At 40.4% G+C, this 22,176-nt stretch overlaps 1 pseudogene; it reads right to left on the reverse strand.

Annotated features, from left to right (window-relative positions):
• Positions 1–392: 392 nt before the first annotated feature.
• LOC146513874 (general transcription factor II-I repeat domain-containing protein 2 pseudogene) lies at positions 393–5,733 on the reverse strand (annotated as a pseudogene).
• Positions 5,734–22,176: the final 16,443 nt, after the last annotated feature.

The raw sequence follows: 22,176 nt of genomic DNA on the forward strand, positions 1-22,176 counted from the left end.
AACCCAGTTTGTTTAGCAGATTCTGTACAGCAGCTTTAATATAGAGAGAACACAACTTGAAGGTTGTGTGAGTAAAATCAGGCGTTTTCTCTTTGTCAGTTTAACAGTTTCTGTTTTGCCTGTCACTTGTTCTTCCTGACCTTGTACTTTCTCCTCACGTTCCCTCTTTCCTCTCTCCCTCTTTGGACTGACAATCATACACAGATTGTATTCAATTAGATGAAAAATTACATTAATATGAAAAATTCTATTAAGATCACTAACAAAAAGTCTTCTCTCAGTCTACTTTCAACCAAAAGGAAAAAAAAACAAACCACACAAACATCTAATAAAAGATATAAATACTAAAACACTGATCCAACATTATCCTTTATTGACGGATCATTTGATTTTACACTTTTACCTGAATGTGGCTCCTTTTTTTGAAAAAAAAAACACTTTACCTTATGTCCATTATGAACCTGGCTGTCTCTCTGTACACAAACACACACACACACACACAACAGGAGTTATAAGGTTAATGGGCATTCAGTCAGTTAGCTAATTAGTATCCCTTTCAAACAGGACAGTGGTAACAACAGCAGGCTGCAGACAATTTAAAGTTTTAGATTTTAAATAGGCTGTATACATTTCAATGGGAGCAACAGGGCGGTCAAATGTCGCTGATTTTACTACAGAGCAGGAGGAATTGTAGAGTAGCAAACATTGTCGGAAAACACGCTTTCAACACTGGGTGTTACCGGGTGTAATGTTTTTCAGCTAAAAAGAAACATGGTCTGACTCCTACCTAACTATATAAAGCAGGGGTGTCAAACTCATTTTAGTTCAGGGGCCACATGGAGAAGTCTATTCTCAAGTGGGCCGGACTGGTAAAATCATTGTATATATAACTTAAAAACAACAACTTCAGATTGTTTTCTTTGTTTTAATACGATCAACATAAAAATAAAGCTAGAGCCTGTGGACAGTATGTTCAAAATAGTACAGGCACAACATAGCTGTTAATCATAAAACATCTCAAGTTATTTGAAAATTCTGAGGACAAAGAACAAGCACACAGTGCCTCAGTGATTCACAGACGTATATCACAGATCACAGAACTACATCAGGGTGTCACTTCGCAGGCAGCAATGTAGATAAAAATAATGAAATCCTGTTCCCAAAACAAGTACAAGAACCACAGAATAGGTTAAATATATAAATCAAATATAATCAATTAGAAACAGTCTCACATCAACATAAAAATATATAAACATAAAGCTGGAGCCTGAGGACAGTGTGTCCAAAAGCACAACATAGCTATTAATCATAAAACACCTCAAGTTATTTGAAAACTCTGAGGACAAAGAACAAGCACACAGTGCCTCAGTGATTCACAGAACTACATCAGGGTGTCTCATGCAGCACTCTCAGTGGGGTTGCATAGTTTATTTGACTCCTGATACCTGGCATCTTTTAGCTTTCACCAGCTCATCAATAGCAGGCGTCACATCCTGAGAGGCAGCTAACTTCAGGATGTGATTCAAGTGCCTGTGCGTGAGCCTTGAGCACAGTTTTGTTTTATTTATGCTCATTACAGAGAAAACTTGCTCACAAAGATACGTGGTTCCGAACATGCACAACAGTTTTGCAGCGAGGGCTGTCAAGTTGGGGTAACCTGGCAAGAGATTCTGATAGAATGTGTTCAAGCCAGCTGCGGCAAATTTGCCCTTCAAATCCGAGTCACACTGCAAGTCTATTATTTCAAGTTGGATCCTGACGGGCAGATCAAAGGGATTCACGGTGAACGGCGAGCAAAAAACTCTGAAGTCTTTCTCCAGTTCACCAAAAATCTGAAATCGTTGCTCAAACTCTAGTAACAGTCCCGTTATTTTATCTTTGAACCGCTTCAAGCTCGTCAATAGCTTCAATGCCAACATGTTAAATGTAATGGATACAATTGCTCCCATTAAGGTGAAGGTTATCTCTGGAAGGAAAAAGTCTCCATGGAGAAACTCCACACTGGTGAAAAATGAAAAAAGAGAGTGTAGGAAAGCTGAGCGCAGATGGAGAAAAACAAACCTCCAGGTTCATTATGACATCTATAAAGAGAAACTTCACAATTATAATTTACAACTGAGGAGTGCAAGAAGGTCCTACTTCTCTGACATCATCACCAAAAACAGTCATAACGCTCAGGTCTTATTTTCTACAGTTGACAGGCTAACAAACCCTCCTGTGTCAGTGGCAGCTGAACGTCGACCATGGCCTGCAAATTCTTCACAGAAAAAATCCAAAAGATTAGACAAGCAATTGGTACATCAACAGCAGATTCAGAATACGTACTGTGTCCACCGAAAAACTGTTTAAACACCATGAAACAGTTTCACCCTGTTAACAGCAAAGACCTGGAGGACATCATAGGTCAGCTGAACTCCTCCTCTTGCTGTTTAGATGTCCTGCCAACAAGTTTTTTCAAAAAGGTCTCAAAGACTTTGGAGTCAGACCTGTTACAGATCGTCAACTTTTCTTTAATGTCAGGTGTGTTTCCAGAACCACTAAAAACTGCTGTAATTAAACCTATACTGAAAAAGGGCAATCTTGACAAGACACAAATGAACAACTACAGGCTGACCTCAAATCTCCCATTTTTAAGTAAGATCATTGAAAAAGCAGTTTCTCAACAGCTCGATTACTTCTTAAACAGAATAACCGCTATGATGCCTTCCAGTCAGGTTTTAGACAGAACCACAGCACTGAAACCGCTCTGACCAAAGTGTTTAATGACATATGTCTGAACACAGACAGTGGAACAATGTCAGTCTTAGTTTTACTGGATCTCAGTGCAGCATTTGATACAGTTGACCACAACATATTACTCAAACGACTGGAGAACTGGGCAGGTCTCTCAGGAACTGTACTAAACTGGTTCAAAACATAAATAGAAAACAGGAAATACTTTGTATCAACAGGTAACTTCACATCTGAGCAGACAAGTATCACATGTGGAGTTCCCCAAGGTTCCATCTTGGGACCCCTTCTGTTTAACATTTACATGCTCCCACTGGCACAGATTATAAAGAACAACAAAATAAACTATCGCAGCTATGCAGATGACACACAAATATATATCACAATGTCACCAGGAGACCGAGGCCCTGTACAGGCTCTTGGTAAATGCATGAGGAAATTAATGACTGGTTGTGCCACAATTTTCTCCAGCTAAACAAAAACAAACTGAGGTAATAGTCTTTGGAGCCAAAGAAAAACGATTACAGGTCACCAGAGAACTTCAATCTGTACACCTAAAACCACAAACCAGGAGAGAAATGTGGGTGTAGTGATGGATGCAGACCTAAACTGAGAAAAACACATTAAGACAATAACAAAATCAGCTTACTATCACCTCAAGAATATTTCAAGGATAAAAGATCTGATGTCTCAACAGGACCTGGAAAAACTAGTCCATGCATTCATCTTTAGTAGGCTTGATTACTGTAACAGCATCTTTACAGGTCTACCTAAACAATCAGTCAGACAACTACAGCTCATTCAGAACTCTGCTGCTCGAGTCTTCACTAAGACCAAACAAGTGGACCACATCAGTCCAGCTCTGAGGTCTTTACACTGGCTGCCTGTCCGTCAGAGGATAGACTTTAAAGTTCTGATGCTGGTCTATAAAGCTCTGAATGGTTTAGGACCAAAATACATCAGTGACCTCCTGACCCAGTATGAACCTTCCAGATCCCTCAGGTCATCTGGATCCGGTCTTTTATCAGTTCCCAGAGTCAGAACCAGACACGGAGAAGCTGCATTCAGCTTTTATGCTCCTTATATCTGGAACAAACTCCCAGAAAACCTCAGATCAGCTGAAACACTCAGTTTATTTAAATCCAGGTTGAAGACTCACCTGTTCTCAGCTGCATTTGAATAAAACACCAAATCCACTTTTAAGCTTAAATTTCAAAACTTACATTTTAACTACTGATTTTATCTACTGTTCTGATTTTATCTGTTTTGATTTTATATACTGTTTTGTTTGTTTGTTTGTTAATTAGTTAGTTTGTTTGTTTGCTTGCTTGTTTTAATCAATTTTAAGTCATGCTTTTTATTTGTTTTTGTTTCTAATGTCTCTGTAAAGCACTTTGAATCACCTTGTTGTTGAATTGTGCTATACAAGTAAACTTGCCTTGCCTTCATATCTGCCACACTTTGGAAGTGAGCTGCATCACCACCAGCGAGCTGCGTCTCCCACAACAACAGCTTCAACTTGAAAGAACGTATGCTGTCATAATACTGCGTGACAACTTTGTTGCGTCCTTGCAGCTGTTTGTTCAAGTTATTCAGGTGCTCTGTAACATCCACCATAAATGCAAGGTCCTGCATCCATTCTGCGGAATGAAATTCTAACACTGGTTTGCCCTTTTCTTCCATAAACTGTTCAATTTCTTCTCGTAAATCAAAGAAACGCCTCAGCACAGCACCTCGGCTCAACCATCTCACCTCAGTGTGGTATGGCAGGCCATAGATGTGGTCTTTCTCTCTGAGAAGACTGTCAAACTGACGGTGATTGAGGCTTCTGGATCGGATGAAATTAACAGTTTGGATGACCACCTTCATGACGTTATCCATTTTCAGTGACTTGCAACACAAAGCCTCCTGGTGCAAAATACAGTGAAAAGTCCAAAAATCACGTCCTCCATTTGCAGATTGCATTTTATCTCTGAACTTTTTTACAACGCCTGCTTTCTTCCCGATCATTGAGGGCGCACTATCTGTAGCCAGGCTGACAGCGCGGGACCAGTCCACTCCGACCCTGTCCAGCGCGCCGACGAGTGCGGTCGTTGTATCTGTCATCGGTACCAACTCCACGAACTCCTCGGTGACGGTCAATGTGTCATCAACTCCGCGGATGAAAATTGCCAGTTGTGCAACATCTGTAATGTCCGTGCCTTCATCAATTGCGACTGAAAACACAATAAATGACTTTTTTGTTGCTTCAACTGGCTGTCCAAATCCGCTGAAAGATCAGAAATCCTGTCGGCAACTGTGTTTCTTGTCAGGCTGATATTTGCAAAGGCCTGGCGCTTTTCAGGGCACACAATCTCCGATGCCTTCATCATACATGTTTTTATAAATTCACCTTCACTAAATGGTTTTGAAGCTAGTGCAATTTCGTCAGCAGTGAGGTAGCTAGCTTTCACTGCAGCGTCACTGATGTCTCGGCTGTAAACACAGACTGCTGTTTCTTCAGACCCACCAACAGTTCATTCACCTTCTCTCTTCTCCGCTGTCCTTGAAAGTTGTCATATTTGTCGGCATGAAGACTCACATAGTGCCGACGGAGGTTATATTCTTTCGGCACTGCAACAAGCTGGGAATACACCAAACACACAACTTTCCCATTCACTTCCGTGAATAAATAGGAGGATGACCGTTTTTCTTGTAACACTCTGCATCCACTTTTCTCTTTTTTGACAGAGACATATTGGGCAATGAGGGTGCCAAAGCACATCAGGTTTAAATTTCGCGGGCAAAACAAAGTAGCTCACAATTGCTAATGCGCCATCCTATGGACACAATTGTAACAGCAGTTTCTTTATTGAAAAATTGCTGCTCATTTTTATACTTTACAAAATCATCTCATGGGCCGGATTAAACCCGTTTGCGGGCCTGATCCGGCCCGCGGGCCGTACGTTTGACACCCCTGATATAAAGAGTAACTGAAGGTTAAATGCAGCTAACATGTCCTGTTTTAAGCCAGGCACTTACACCTCCACTCTGCTATGTCTCAGCCACCATCGCTCTGGCAGCAACGGCGCTAGAACCGGAGCAGGGGAGAGCTGGAACAAACCATTTTGGGAGGGGGAGCAGGGGAGAGCTGGCACAAACCATTATGGGAGGGGGGGTTATCTATACTTTTGTTGTTTAAATGTTATGTCTCAAACAAGTACAGTACTGTATGCTTTTTATATTTTTAGTAGTGTGTCTCACAAACAGCAAATATTGTCAAAAAAAGTAAGAAATCTTTGGGGGTGCTTTGATTCATTTATGGGCTAAAATCGCCCCTGAATCAAAGCTCAAAGTTAACAGACACAAAGCACAAAAGCAAAGCCAGCATTTTTTACTATAGTTTTTGTAAGATTACAGGATGACCCTTGTCATTTTATATATTTTAAATTATTTAAAATATATAAAATATAAGCTGAATACTAAAGAACAGAGTAAATTAAAACCATATTCTTATTTCAGCCGCTAGGGGTCGCCCCAATAGATCATCTGTCTCTTTTTTTCCCTTTTTTTTCTTTTTTTTCTTGAAATAAATTTTCATATACAAAACAAGTCAAGGAAACAGACCAGAATTGTAACAATTTACATTATAAAGATGGTGAAGCAAGTCATAACTTTACAGGGAGAAAATAAAAGTTTCTAGGGTAAAGTAATAAGGAACATAGACCTTTTGACATAGGCAGGAAAATTAGAATAGCAAGTATTTTGTGATTTTACAGTATAGTACAGCAATTTTTTATTCATATTTGAAATAAGCTTAAGTGACTTAAAATATTGACAAAAGTAATCCAAAAAGACGGTAAACATAGGAGAGGCATTCTTCCACTTTCATAAATGAATGAAAAACTTACATAGCACTATTACAAAATTGACGACATCTGAGATTTCAGAATCCAGATTGTCCATAAAGTAAAGAACATCCTTAGATGTGAAGGAAGGTATATTGGAAATGGAGTGAAACCCAACAGTGTATTTCAAACCAAAAAGCATTAACATACTGACAAGTGAAAAATAGATGCTCTAGTGTTTCTGGATCGGAAGAACAGAAAGCACAAGAGTCGGCCTCAAAATTAAACCTTTTATACAGGAGTTCTCCAACTGGATAAATGCCGGATATGATTCTGAAGTGTGTTTCTTTCATTTTAGGCGCAAGTGGGTATTTTAGGTAAAAAGAAAATGACTTTTCTTTCAACATGCTATCAAGATCATGTCTGACATTGACATGATCTTGATAGCATGTTGAAAGAAAAGTTCAACATGTCTGTCAATGTCTGACATTGACATTGTATTTGTAGAATAATATTTGCTTAAAGGTATTAGAGATTAACTTATTATTAAATTGTTTGTCCTTTATTGAGGTATTACCTATCGTCAGTGAAGGTAAGCAAGTTCTTATTAGTGAATACTTTTAAGTATTTACGATAAGATTTAACAACGGTGTGGGTAGTGCTTTACAAACGTTATTATAATTATTAAATGAAATGTCTATTTTATACTTATCAATAAATTCTTCATAAGATAGCAAGTTTCCGTTTTTATCAAGCAGATCAACAACAAAACATACACCGCTATCATACCAGTCTGATTTAAATAAGGACTTCTTATTGATGACTATAACCCTATTATTCCACAACACAGAATTGTGGGGTGAAAAATTGTGGGTTAAAATTAGTTTCCCAAAATTCAAAGCTTGCTTATAGAAACTAGACAACTTAAGAGGAATCTTAGATATTTCATAATCACATCTGAGCAGAAAATCGAACCCCCCAACCTTATTAAAGAGTTTGGAATATGGTACCACATAGATTGAGGATAGGAAATGATCATCTGTCTCTCTACTACCCTTTCATCACCTTCTGTCATACCAAACTTCTGCATTTCCTTCTTCACTACGTCATCTATGAATCTTCTCTGTTGTCTTCCTCTTTCCCTCCTTGGCAGCTTCATCTTTTTTGTTTGTATATTTAGTTTTTTCTTGTTTTTCCACCAAGCAGTCACATACTGTAACATTCGGGCATCAATTTAACACAATAACATAAACTCATCCCAAAAGGTTGATTCTGATCATCCGGACGTAGCGTTTTCAGTGGGAGAAACGTTTCGTCACTCATCCTACTGACTTCTTCAGTCTCCGCTGACTGCAGTTTTCCCCAACCTTATAAACAGTACATTTGCACAATAACTGAACCTAGCCGCATGAAAGAACAACGGACTGTCAGGTCAGTTCCTTGATCATTAATATGCAGATTGTCATGACCATTGATCAACCACCACTGATCAATGGCCATGAGTACCATTCACAGAGAGTTGGGGAATGGCTGCACTGTAAGATGGTGAAAGATGTACCCTTAGTCCCCTACTCGATTTGGAGATGGTCTTTCCCTTTTCACGTAAATGGCCTCCCTGAATCCCTGCTCAAACCAGTGTTCCTCCCTGTCCAGGATGTGTACATCCTCATCATTGAAAGTGTCCACTGGCCTGTAGGTGTAAATAGACTGTGGAGTCCTGGCCTGGCAAGTTAGCTCTTCTTCTCTTCTCTTGTTTGGTTTGGTATGAATTATGGCAATCCTCCTGGCACTTAAGAGCGTACACTACATTACTATGTTTGTGTCAGAAGACCCAATCCTTAGGGTGGACCAATTTTTGGCGCATCGTGTTTTGGGGTTTAAAAGCCACGGAGATGTGGTGTTTAGAAAAAATGTGTCTCAACTGTTCCAATACTCCTGCCACATACAGGATCACTAAGGGTTTTCACTTAGGCAGCAGCTGTCATTCTCTCCTGGATAAGCTGGAGCTAGGTGTCTTCCTAGCTTTGACAAATGTCCATTTGGGATAACCGCATTTACTCAGGGCCTTCTTGACGTGATGTTCTTCTGCTTCCCTGGCTGCAGTGTCTGTGGGGATGGTTTTCGCTGTATGTTATAGCATCATAGCATCCTGATGACACCCAGCTTTGTGTTCCAGTGGATGGATGAGAGTCAAACCTTAAATACTGATCCATATGCGTAGGTTTACGGTACACATCAGCTTTTAAATGTCCCCCATTACTGATGGAAATCTCACAGTCTAAGACGACTAACCTGCCACTTTTCATATCCTCCCTGGTGAATCTGATGTGTTGGTCCACTGAGTTAACTCTTTAGCGTTCCAGTCAACCATTTGGTAGAGCACATTTTCAGGCCCTGTATATAACTGAGGCTGTAGGAGCCATATGAGTTGTTCCTTTTTTGACTAAGTGGGTTGGTTTAAATGGACTCACTGTATTGGTGCACGGGTGTGGGGCGTGTCTCATGGGTGTAGTAGATGATAAATGTGGTTGCACTCACCAGTTCACAGCACCTGATGTTGATGAGCAGAAAGGTAGGGTGAGCATGAGGCAAAACTTTCTGTTGAGCGCAGCTTGAATTATTTTTGATGTATTTTAACTGGAACTTGATGGTTTTTGTATATTTGTGCACTAATTGATGCCATAGGCCAAATTGTAAGTTGGCATTGTAATTAGTGCAGTTATTGGTGAGTTGCAGTTATTTGTTTGTGCACTCTGTGCATTTGTTTAATAGTTAATCCCATGTGCTGATTTATATATTGGACAGTTGCATGTGGAATAAAAGGAGCAAATGGTACCGAAGTGTATTTTATGCGTTTATTGTTGCGCGTCATCTGTGTCTTCATGTTTAGCCTGCCGCGGCCATAGGTTGGAGGAGCCGCAACAACTTGTCAACAGAAAAGTTTTTATTGGATTATTTATATATAGATGAGTTTTATTAGTGATAGTTTTATAGTTTGCTGTTGCCTTTGTCCACCCAGCTTTTAGATTAAGCCTTTGGCTACACAAAACAGATTTCTTTCAGGAGTCTTGTTCCCCTGTTAGGTTTCAGCAGTACAGCTGCGCTAGGCATTGTACTGATTTACTTTCTAGTTATTGTGCATCAGGCGGCTGAAGCCATTGGCTTGGGAGTACCGCCGCAGTTTGTGTTTAAGACAGTTTGTCTTCCTCACAGCTGACGGTATGGAGGTACATAAATACCCACCGCTAGTATGTACGGAAGACTAGGTTGAGTTAGTTAGGTTTAATAGGCAGATAGTGGGGGATATTGCTCCTGTTAATTGTGTGTCCAAGGTTTATTGAAGGGAATGTCATCAAGTTGATGTGTTGGAATGAAGCTGTGTGGCATAGGTGCAGTTCAGAGTTTGGATTTTGTAACGTTTTGAAGAAAAATGGAGACACACCAATTAATACAATGTGGTGATGTGGATGGAAAGAAAAGACAGCCGAAACCGACTGCTAAGGCTTTGGAGAATCAGATTGAAAGGCTTCAAACAGAACGTCACACTAAGATTAATAAAATTAAAAATGTCATAAAGGTTATTAAAGAATTAAAGCAATCTGAAGATAATGTTTCCACTGTTCAGGCTCAGTTAGAGAATTTGTCTGTGTTGCTTAATGAGACAACTCATCTGCATGAAACCTTGCTTTCTTTGCTTCCTCAAGAAGAGCAAGAAAAACATGACAACAAACTGCTTGGTTTATAAGTGTGCGGGCACATAATACTGAGTTTATGGAAGAGATAAAGAAATGGCTTCATGATGCAAAGGGAAACCCTCAGAGTAAAAATCTGGTGTCTGAGCTTGATTTGCCACATTTAAATCCACTTGGTGTTGATTCCTCTGATGTATTACCTGCTGGAAAGGGTTCTGGTGCTTCTAGGCACACCGGGAATGTTGGTAAAGGTGCTGCGATAGATGTTAATCCAAGTGATAGCATCTCTGTTGGAAACAAAAATTGTAGGAAAAGTAAATCATCACTCAGTAGCTCAATGGTTTCATCTACCTTGTCAGCACGCATAATGGCAGAGGCTGACATGGCTGCCCTTCTTGTTCGACAGAGGTTGTTGAAAGAAAAGCATGCTTTGGAAGAACAAGAAATACAGCTTAAGAAAAGAAAGGAGCTGCTTGACTTAGAAACGGAAATAGCAGCTTCAGCAGCAAAGGTGAATGTTTTAAAAGCTTCTGAAATGTCCCGAGTCTCAAGTGCTGTTAATGGTGAATCTGATGGAATGAATTTGTATTTAGAACGAGAGCAGGGGCGTTTAGGCGTCTTAAATCCTAATGCTCCGACGTTCAAACCTGTGTTACTAGAGTGACCATATCAGGTTGTTATTGATCATCAATGATCATTAGTGATCACCAAGCGCATGTATTGGATGTGAGGCCCAAGGTTAAAAATATTTCTCAGCCTAAGGTCGTTTCGTTGCAACAGTCAAAGACGAAGTTACATCAAGTATTTCCAGGTGCAGTTTCGACTCCTCGGATGATGTCGCAGTCTCACGCACAATCAAAACATCTTACACATACAGCGCAAGGTAGTGAGGGTCATGATCATCTAGTCACAGTTTTGAAGAAACAAAATGAAATTACAACTTTATTGGCTGAGCAGCAGTCTCTGTTTTTGCTACAAAGGCGTGACATTCAGTTATTTGAAGGTGATCCTTTGCAATATCAAACATTTATGAGAGCTTTTGAGCACATGGTGGAGAGTCAAGCTCACAGTGCTAAGGATTGTTTATATTTTCTCGAGCAATACACTAGAGGCCATCCAAGAGAAATGGTCAGAAGCTGTCAGTATATGCCTGCTGAGTATGGATATGCTAAAGCTAAATCTTTGCTCCAGGAGAACTTTGGCAATTCGCTGAAAATTGCTGCTGCCTACATTGAAAGGGTCAGTAAATGGCCACCTATAAAATCTGATGATGTGAAGGCTTTGCAGGAATATGGGTTTTTAGTAAGGCAATGTTGTAATGCAATGGGAGACGTTGAGTTCTTGCATGAGTTGGATGTCTCTGCTAATATGCAAGCAGTTATAAAAAAAAGTTGCCTTATAAGCTCAGGGATAAGTGGAGGAATGTTGTGTGCGATCTGCAGGAGAGGTTTCAACGTAAAGTGTTTTTTTTTTTTTTTTTTTTTGCGATGTTGAGTTTGTCGAAAGGCAAGTTAAGATCGCAAGTGACCCATTGTTTGGAGATATATAGGATCCTCCGACAGCCATCAGAAAAGAGGCGAGGAATGGTAAGTCTCAGTTTTACCCTAAGGCTAAGAGGAGTAGTTTTGCTACTACAGTGGCTAAGGTGGAAGGGAAAATTGAGCCAGTGTTGAGGCGAGAGAGTGGATCAGTTGTGACCAAGGTTTGCTTGTTTTGTGGAGCAGGGCATATGTTGGATTTGTCCTTTGTTTGAAAGAAAGTTGCACTGTGAAAGATTATCTTTTTTGAAAGAGAATGGTGTGTGTTTTGGTTGTCTGCGCATTGGGCACAGAAGCAAGGACTGTATGAAACGTCTCTTGTGTAAAGTCTGTAAACAGAAACACCACACACTCTTACATATCCACTCCAAGCAGAGGGAAAGTGTTTCAGTGCAAACTATAGGAGGGGGAGAATCACCAGATGAAGGTCCTTCATGTGCTGTGCAAAGCAGTGGTGTTACTGGGGCCGGTGAGCAAAATAGTGCTCTGTCCATAATACCAGTTAGAGTGAAGTCCAAGAAAGGTAATCGGTCACTGATAACCTATGCTTTTTTAGATCCTGGGAGTTCAGCTTCGTTTTGTACTGAAGGGCTCATGAATAGGCTGAATCTTTCAGGAAGGAAAACTGGCATTCTGTTGCGCACAATGGGTCAGGAGAAAATGGTCAGTAGTTATGTGGTTTCAGATTTGGAAGTAGCTGGTTTGGATTTAGATCACTACTGTGACTTGCCTGACTTATTTACTCAGAAAAGCATGCCTGTTCATCAATGTAATATTCCCCGACAGGAAGACCTCAATAGATGGCCACATTTGCGCCATATTAAGACACTGGAGATAAATTCCGAGGTAGACCTGTTGATCGGGACCAATGTTCCCAAGGCTTTAGAGCCATGGGATGTTGTTAGAAGTCAGGATGGAGGTCCCTATGCAGTAAAAACTATGCTGGGTTGGACGGTGAATGGTCCTCTCAGAGAGGATTGTAAGACTGACATTTTTGATGTGAGTGTCAATAGGATTTCCGTGGCAAGATTGGATGAGCTGTGGGAACGTCATATGAAGGCTGATTTTTCCAGAATGTATTCAGGATGAGCAGTTTGCTTTGTCTAGAGAAGATCAGCAGTTTTTGAAGTCAGTGATGGACTCTGTTAAGTTGGTTGATGGTCATTACACCATTGGTTTACCTTTTAGGTGCAATCAGGTAAACATGCCAAATAATAGGAAGGCTGTAGAACAGCGAGCTATGAGCCTTAAACGGAAGTTTGTCAAGGACGATTCCTGATTGTCATGGCCAAAGTTTCTTGCTGAACCAGAAATTAATTGGTCAGTGAACCTTGATTTTGGGAAGATCTCTTTAAATGATCCAGAGATTAAAATGGCAGTTTTAGTTAATGCTGTTGATGCAAATGAACACAAGAGTGCATCAATCAGGGACATCAAGAAGGCCTACAGAAAGCTGGCTTTGCAGTTACACCACGACAGAAACCAAGACGACCCGCAAGCCCTGGACAAGTTCGCAGACTTGGGGGCAGCCTATGAGGTCCTCTCAGATAAGGAGAAAAAGAAACAGTATGACATGTATGGAGAGTACGGGCTCAAAGAGGGTCACCACAGCTTTCACAGCGATATCTTCTCCAGCTCCTTTGGTGACTTTGGGTTCATGTTTGGTGGCAACCGACAGCAACAGGACAGGAATATTCCCAGAGTCTGTCAGGAAGGTGTTAAATTCCATTTTGAAAGTGCAGAATTTGGACGAAGAAGGCCTTTGCACAGTTCTTTGTGAGGCAGAGGCTATTGTGAACAGTAGACCAATAACCAAAGCCTTTACTGATCCTAATGATTTGGAGGCCTTGACTCCTAGCCATCTGTTGCTGCTTAAGACCAAGCCATTGATACCACCAGGAGTGTTTCAGAAGGGGGACGTATGTGGACGACGTCGATGGAGGCAAGTACAGTACATGTCTGACCTGTTCTGGAAGCGCTGGGTTAAGGAGTACCTGCCCCAGCTTCAAGAGCGTCAGAAGTGGCAGAGAATCGGACGGAACTTCATTCCTGGGGATGTGGTTATCGTTGTCGATGATTCTGCGCCTCGTAACTCTTGGGTGACTGGAAGGATTGTGGAAGCAATTTCTGACGGTAAAGGACTTGTACGTCAGGTTCGTGTTAAAGCACAACTGGTTGTTTGGACAGGCCGATCACTAAAGTGTCTTCTACAGGAAGCAGAAGAGTCATAAAGATTGACTTTTTCAAATGTCTATTTGTATTAATGTATATTTGTTTATTTTGAATTAAAATTGTATATATCTTTGAATGTTTGATAAAGGATGGATCATGTTTCTCAATATGTCTCCTACATGGTAAGTATGATGTAATTATTGCTCTAAAATAATTAGGGGCCGGTATGTAGGAGCCATATGAGTTGTTCCTTTTTTGACTAAGTGGGTTGGTTTAAATGGACTCACTGTATTGGTGCACGGGTGTGGGGCGTGTCTCATGGGTGTAGTAGATGATAAATGTGGTTGCACTCACCTGTTCACAGCACCTGATGTTGATGAGCAGAAAGGTAGGGTGAGCATGAGGCAAAACTTTCTGTTGAGCGCAGCTTGAATTATTTTGATGTATTTTAACTGGAACTTGATGGTTTTTGTATATTTGTGCACTAATTGATGCCATAGGCCAAATTGTAAGTTGGCATTGTAATTAGTGCAGTTATTGGTGAGTTGCAGTTATTTGTTTGTGCACTCTGTGCATTTGTTTAATAGTTAATCCCATGTGCTGATTTATATATTGGACAGTTGCATGTGGAATAAAAGGAGCAAATGGTACAGAAGTGTATTTTATGCGTTTATTGTTGCGCATCATGTGTCCTCATGTTTAGCCATAGGTTGGAGGAGCCGCAACAGAGGCTTTCACTGAAATTGACCTACCTTGTTGAGTCTTTTCTACCAATTGGTTTACATCTGTAATGCCAAAAAAATCCACCAGAAGGCACTGTGAATGGACTGTTGCCTCTTCTTATACCTCTCCCAACCAGGAAGTCAGAAACAAAAAACCATCCAACATATTTTGAGTGTTTTTGATTAAACTAAGGTAGGAAGAAGGACTTACTAAACAGATGTATGTCACTTGACTTGGTCAACCAAACGGCTGATTTGTCCCTTTATGGTGCTAATAACCCACATGTTATTAAAATTATTTGCCATAAAAACAGACCACTAGACCCATTTTGTTTGTCCATTGCTATTGATAAATCACATTAAGTGTTAGCACAGCAAGAATGTGCTGAAATAATTTCCTCAGTAAGTCATTTTTGTAACTTTCTGAGTTAATATTAGTAAATATTGTAAAAAATCAAGAATAACACGTGGAAATCACAAATATCGCAACTGATTACATTTTAACCAAATTATAGTAGCTGGTAAATTAATATTACTAAGCATATTGAACAAGTACTATATGGACGCTAAACAATTATATGGTTAAAAATCACATGGTCCTGTGGCATGATACTCATGATATCATCCACCTTCAACCACAGTGTGTTTGAGGTCATGGTTTCATATGAAGCCACAAGGGCTGGCACTAACCACCAATATATAATATATTGCCAACAAACCAGATGAGTGGGGCTTTAAATTGTTCTGCCAAGCAAGTTCATCTGGCATCATCCATGACTTGCTGCTGTATAAAGGGGGATTCTACATTCTTCAATGCTCCCCTGAGTGAAAAGGAACAGAAGCTACCTCTAAGGGGCCAAAGTTGTAAAAAAACACTATGCAAACCCATAAAAGAACCTCAGCTCTTCACAAGTTTCTGCTTGGTCCAGAACTTGCACACCTCCTTGGGTGTCAGATGCATTGGTACTGTATGACCAAACTGCACTGGTGGAGCTCCCCTGATGGCAGACAAAGACCTGATGAAGGAGGGCCATGGAGCCTGTTATTACAGGTCTGATGAAGGTCTGAGTGCAATGAAATGTGTCAACCTCCTAAAGAATGCCTGTGGGTTCATGCTTCTTTCATCGGTCAAACGGTGGAGCAAAGAGTCCAATGCAAAGATCACCATTTCATACCCATCACTCATCACTGTATATAATTAGCATATGGGAGGAATTAAACTTTCTGATATGCTATTACACCTGTATAAGACAAGTTATAAGTTACAAGTTAAGGAGATGGCATATTCCACTTTTCGGGTACATCTTTGACTTGAATACCTGGTCTACAAGAGGGACTGTGCCCTACTGGACCAGAAACCGATGGCTCTCAAAAGGTTTCCACCTGGCTGTGTCTGAACCAAGTTAACAAGCCAGCATCTAGAGTTGGACAACCATGATCCAGCTCTCCAAGACCACAGAATAAATGCTACACCCTAAGACCCCAATAACCAAAATCACAAGCAGATGTGCTGGATTTGCACTTATTTTATTTTTTTAAAAACAAAACTGATTTTGCACAGTAGCATTAAATCAGAAGTGGCCTGTATGGCCAGTATTTTGTGCTGCAGCACATTTTTCACATTTGCAGATGAAAAAACTATGTATTTTGTTGTTTGATATATTACTTTGCTGTTTTCATTCCATCAATGGAATGTTCACTGGCATGCTACTATAAATAAACTGTACCCAATGCCCTGGATAGTTTTTGTTATTAATTTAATTATAATTTGGCCCTTTATTTGATTTTTCCAACTGTATTATCTAATGTACTTGTATTTGCATGACATTTCATACTTTTACCATAAATGGACATCTCAACCGTTTGGTAGAGATCAATATTTTAAAAACTACAGTCTATTGGGGAAAAAAATAAATTATTGATTGTGGTTATTACTCACCCAAATCAATAAGAAATGCAAAAATATTTTTTTTTCATTGCTTTTTTTTTTCTTGGTGAGGACATCAAAGGGTTAATGTGAATTGTGGTACGTCCTGAGATTTGATTTTCACCCAGGTGTCATCCACATACCTGAACCAATGACTTAGTGGTGTTCCAGGGTAGGATAACAAAACCCTCTTTTCCATTTCTTCCATGTACAAGTTGGCCACAATGGGTGAAACTGGGGAACCCACGGCACACTCATGTTTCTGTCTGTAGTTATCAAGTCAAGTGGCTTTATTGTCATTCCAACCATGTGCAGTGGTGTAGTACACAGTGAAACGAGACAACGTTCCTCTAAGACCATGGTGCTACATATGACATATAACACACAATCAACATGGGACTACATAAAGTGAAATGTGCAAAGCTTGCAAAAATTGCAGACAAAACAAGACAGTGCTACACCAGTGAGAACTACCTCCAACGCTTCAGTGACTGGAACACAAGTGAAGAGAGATGTAACATCATATGAGACTATTGTTCACCTGTCTCCACTTGACATCTCTAACCTTCTCAACAAAATCCAAGGTGTTCTGGATATGGTGTTCAAAGTTGCCTACCAACGGGTTGAGGATCGGAGCCAGAAACTTTGAGATGTTAGAGGTGACGGAGTCGATCATACAGACAATTGGTCTTAAAGGTACACCCTGTTTATGTATCTTTGGTTAACCATACAGACCATAGATTCCCCTGGGTATAGCCTGTAGTATTAGGTCCAGTCAGTAGCATTGTCTTCTTCTAACTGCTTCAGACAGTCTATCACCTTCTTCCTGTAACCAATTCCTGGGTCTCATTTCAGGGGCCCATAAGTATTTTGACATGACAGTAAGCACTTTTTAAAAATGATAAAACAGTTGACAGATTTGTACTTTTTTTTTTTTTTTTGCCTGTCCCGTTTGGATCTTTAGCCATCATAATTGTTGTCTGAAGGCCAAGAAAGGTGCTAAGTGGATTTACTTCACCAAGTGGATCATCATGGCCTTGCCATATTGGTCCATTTGATTGACCTTTATTATAATTATGTAATTATTTGATTTGATTTTTGATTGTTACAGATGGGACAGACATAACTGGGGGATAGGACAGGGAGAAAGAATGAAAGAGAGGGAGAGAAGAAAAATAGAGGGGAGAAGAGATGTGAGAAAGGGGGGGAAGAAAAAAAAAAGAAAAACAAACAAAACACCTGGATCACCTGTATGGAGATAAATAAAAAAAAAAACAGAAGAGAAAACAAACAAAAAAAGAGCAACATAATAAATACAACACCATCACAATAGACTAGCTAACAGTAGCTAACAGTAGATACTAAATATTAAATATTATTGTGCAGCAATAACAGTGCACAATGTGCTTTGAGGTAGCAGCCAAGTAAGGTGTAGTTTGTCTGTGAACACCCGTGTGCACACCTGTGCAGCCTCCCCACCAGTTAGAGAGCCCTCCAGTTGGGCCGATGCACCAGAGGTCCCCCGCACTGGGGCTGAGCCCCCATGCACCCACCCGCCCACAACCCCGGCGACACAACAACCAGGACCCAAGCCCCCAAGGCCCAGCCAGAGCCCCAGCCCGGGGGTGGAGCACCCCCAGACCCCAAGCCCTCACGCCTGTCCCGTACCCACCCAGGGGCAGCCAGGCTCCCAGGCCAGTAACCAACGTCTGCCAGCACAGACCCTCCCCCATCTCAGCTGTACGCAGCCACAAGGAAAACACCATCTAAGAGCCACCAGAGCCCCAAACTAGGTCATGGCCACAACCCCTGGGTTAGGCCCTACAGGGAAAACGTCCCTAGTGAATCCCCAGATGCCCTAAGGCCGTCCCTACCCCGATATCAACCACAATAGCGGAAGCAGGAACAAACCATAACCCCCCACCCCCACTAGGTGATGAAGCTGATCAAAGGAGCCCAGAGGGATTGATCAAATGTGATGGCAGAGGCTGTATCAAGACTAATGTGATCTATTAGATGGTTTTTATATTGGTTAGAATTACGATTATTTTTATTTTTCCAGTTGATGAGGACCGTTTTCTTGGCTATGCATAGGGCTGTAAAAACAATGTGGGCTGTGTTTATTTCTGTAGTGACCTCATCCAAGTTGCCCAGCAAGCACACTAAAGGGGAGGCTGGAATGTTACATTTCAGACACTTTAAGTCTTCACATATCTCATGCCAAAACGTCTGAACTGGTGGAGCGTGGATATAATTTTCCAGTGTATTTGCTTGACAGTGTGAGCAGTTGTTGGAAGATGTATATCCCATCTTGAACATCCTATGACCAGTATAGTGCATCTATTTTAGAAAGTGTTCTGTATATTTTAGACAATAATCGGGGGGGGGGGGGTTTAAGTTAAAAAAATTGCACCACGTAATTCAGCTTCACTGGGATTAAATTTATTTTTTACTATGGATTTCATTTGTTGATATTCCAAAAATCTTTTCTTGTCGATTCCATATTGTATAACTAGTCTGTCAAATGAAATAAACTCTGTTCCTTCCAATATATATTCCAAGTATTTAATTCCTTTATAACTCCAATATGGCAAGTTGATCATATTATTGTTTTGTAATATGTCCGGATTGTTCCAGATAGGTGTACGTTTGCATAGGATTAATGAAGACTCTGTTATTTTTAGAAACTCCCACCATGCTGTCAGAGAAGAGCTGATGTTGATGCTTTTAAAGCATTCATGTCATTTGATGTTTGAGCTGATGAATGGTAGGTCTGAAATTTCTAGATTATATAGTGCCTGTTCTACAGCTATCCAGGATTCATCTAAGAAGGTGTGTTTTAACCATCTAGAGATGAACTGAATCCTGTTGGCTAAAAAGTAGTGATTAAAGTTAGGCAGTGAAGGGGAAAGTGGGCATCCCTGCCTGGTGCCCCTTAGGAGACAGAAGCTGGAGGATGTTTGGTCATTTGTTTTGACACAAGCTGTTGGGGAGTTATATAATATTTTTAACCAGCTTACGAAAGAGTTTCCAAAACCAAATTTGTGTAAAGCTGCAAATAGAAATTTCCAGTTAACTCAAACGCCTTTTCTGCATCAAGAGACAATATTATTGTTTCAATATTTTTACTGCATGAGTAGTCTATTAAATTAAGGAATCTACGTGTATTTGTTGATGAGTGCCTACCTTTTATGAAACCAGTTTGGTCAGGATGAGTTAAAAGGGGGGTTATTTTCTCTAATCTCTTTGAGAGAGCTTTACAGATTATTTTAAGGTCTACATTAATAAGGGATATTGGATGATAGCTTGCAGGAAATACAGGGTATTTGCCTGGTTTTAGTAAGAGACTAATATTTGCAGAATTTATATTTGTTGGTAGTCTGCCATTTTCTTTGATTTCCAACAAAGTTCTGTAAAAAACTGGTGCTAGAATCGTCCAGAATTCTTTGTAAAATTCTGCTGGAAAGCCGTCTGGACCTGGAGCCTTATTATTGGGCATACTTATCAGGGCTTCCTGGAGTTCACCTGGCATCAGTGGTGAATCCAGTGCCATTGCTTGGGTGTCTAATAATTTTGGAAGAGTTACGTTGTCGTTTATTTGTGGTGTATATAAAATTTCATAGAAATCCCTAAAAATTTTGTTTATTTTTTTTAAGGTCATATATTGTATTCCCAGATAAACCTTTAACAGCACATATGGTTGTTTTTTCTTTAGTCATTTTTAACTGGTTAGCTAGGATTTGTTACCGTGTTCAGAATTTTGCAGGAAGTCTTTGTACTAAGAATTTATTCTTTTTTATTAACATTTTCATTTAATTCTAGTTTTGTTTTGCGTATTTTGTTCATTTCATTTCTTGATCTTGGTGTGACACATAGGCTTTTTCTAAGGATTTGATGTTTTTTTTCTAGTTCCTGAACATTTGTTTTCTTCTTATGTGATGAGAAAGAAATTATTTTACCTCTCATCACCAGTGTTGGGACTAACGCGTTATTAAGTAACAAGTTACAGTAACTACGTTATTATTGTGGTAACGAGCACGGTAACTAGCTATTATGCCAAAATCAGGAACGCGTTAGTCGTTACTGGGATTTAGATAGGGTCGTTACTTGTTACTTCGTGTGGTGGCTATCGCGGAGCTTCCACCACAGATTCTGTAACATTGGCAAGTGGTGGAGGCCAGCAGGTGGATGAGGGAAAGGGGATGCAGAAGGAAAAGAGACCCGAGGCGGCCGCCAGTCCAAGTGTGAACTGAACTTCAGGTAAGAAGTTGTGACCTGCAGTCTATCTGGGTCAGATATAAACCAAGTTTAGGTGCAGTTTATTTTCGTTATTCTGACTTTTTCCATACTGCGTACTAGCTAGCATGACGGAGTTTCTATACAGCTGGGTGGGTGCTATGAAGTTAATGATGTTGAACTTTATTTTGTTTGTTGCCAACCGTCCCGTCTGGTATTCAGAGAAAATATTACGCGTTTCTTATTGAGGCGAAAAGGAACAGTTTGTCCCGTAATTCAGCTACAATGAAAAAGGCACAAAGCTGGAGTTATTCTGTCTTTACGCTGCACAGCTGCCTCTTCTTCTTTCATTCTCCCCCCTCCCTCTCCCGTTTCTACTTCAATCATGAAAACTGATCAATGATCAGCTGATCGGCTCTCTTGTTTGTTTATCGCCCACTTTGCGCCAGAAAGAGGAAACCAGCCGATGTCACGCTAAACAACAGCAGCACTTTTAAGCTTGATCAGCTGTTGTTAGAATTGATTTAATATTAATTTCTAGTATCAGCTGATGTTTGTTGGAGCCACAGCTGCAAAAAAGCTGCTGGTCATGATATCGGTTTGGTTATCTGGTGAGAGGGAAACATGAAGATGAAACCAGGAGATGTCCTTACTGAATCATCAGAGCTGAACAGGTGATGGAGAAACAGGTTTACCTTTTAGGTGACATAAATGAGTTGAAGGGAAGTTATGAACTGTTTCTGAGAGACAGATAACCCCAGGATCCTTTTTAGGTAGTTGACAGCTGGTAACTGTGCAGGTGCGGATCTAGCAAAGTTTTGCCAGGGGGGCCAGGTAGGGCATTAACAGGGAGAGGTGGGCACAAAGAAATACTTTTCTTTCTTATTCTCATTTAAAATGTCTAGCTTTTAAAAAAATAATTATCTCAATCTTACAACAAACGATTGATGCATATATACCATCAAAACAGTGAACATCACTGTCACAACAGCGTTTGTTTTCATTCAAAGGCTTTATGATTTTTCCTATAATGGTGGGCCAGTCTCTAGTCAAAATGCCCGGGCCGATTTTTTGTCCCCGTCCTGCCCTGTATGCAGCTCATCTGCAGTCTGGTGTTACCTACATCTTCCTATTCAGAAGGCAGAATTTCCGAGTTACAGTACAGTAAGTTGAGTACAATCAAAGCATCACGACTGCAGTTTTTGTGTTGGATGTAAAAGGCGCACATGACGCTGTGACGTAGGCTAGAATCATGGCAGCAGTCAATGACGGTCCAGGCGTGGGATTTCTCTCGTGGAAACATGCACATTATCTTTTCCTTTCTATTGGTAG

This window comes from Neolamprologus multifasciatus, chromosome 7 (genome assembly GCF_963576455.1).
Source record: "Neolamprologus multifasciatus chromosome 7, fNeoMul1.2, whole genome shotgun sequence".
Classification (NCBI taxonomy): Eukaryota; Metazoa; Chordata; class Actinopteri; order Cichliformes; family Cichlidae; genus Neolamprologus; species Neolamprologus multifasciatus.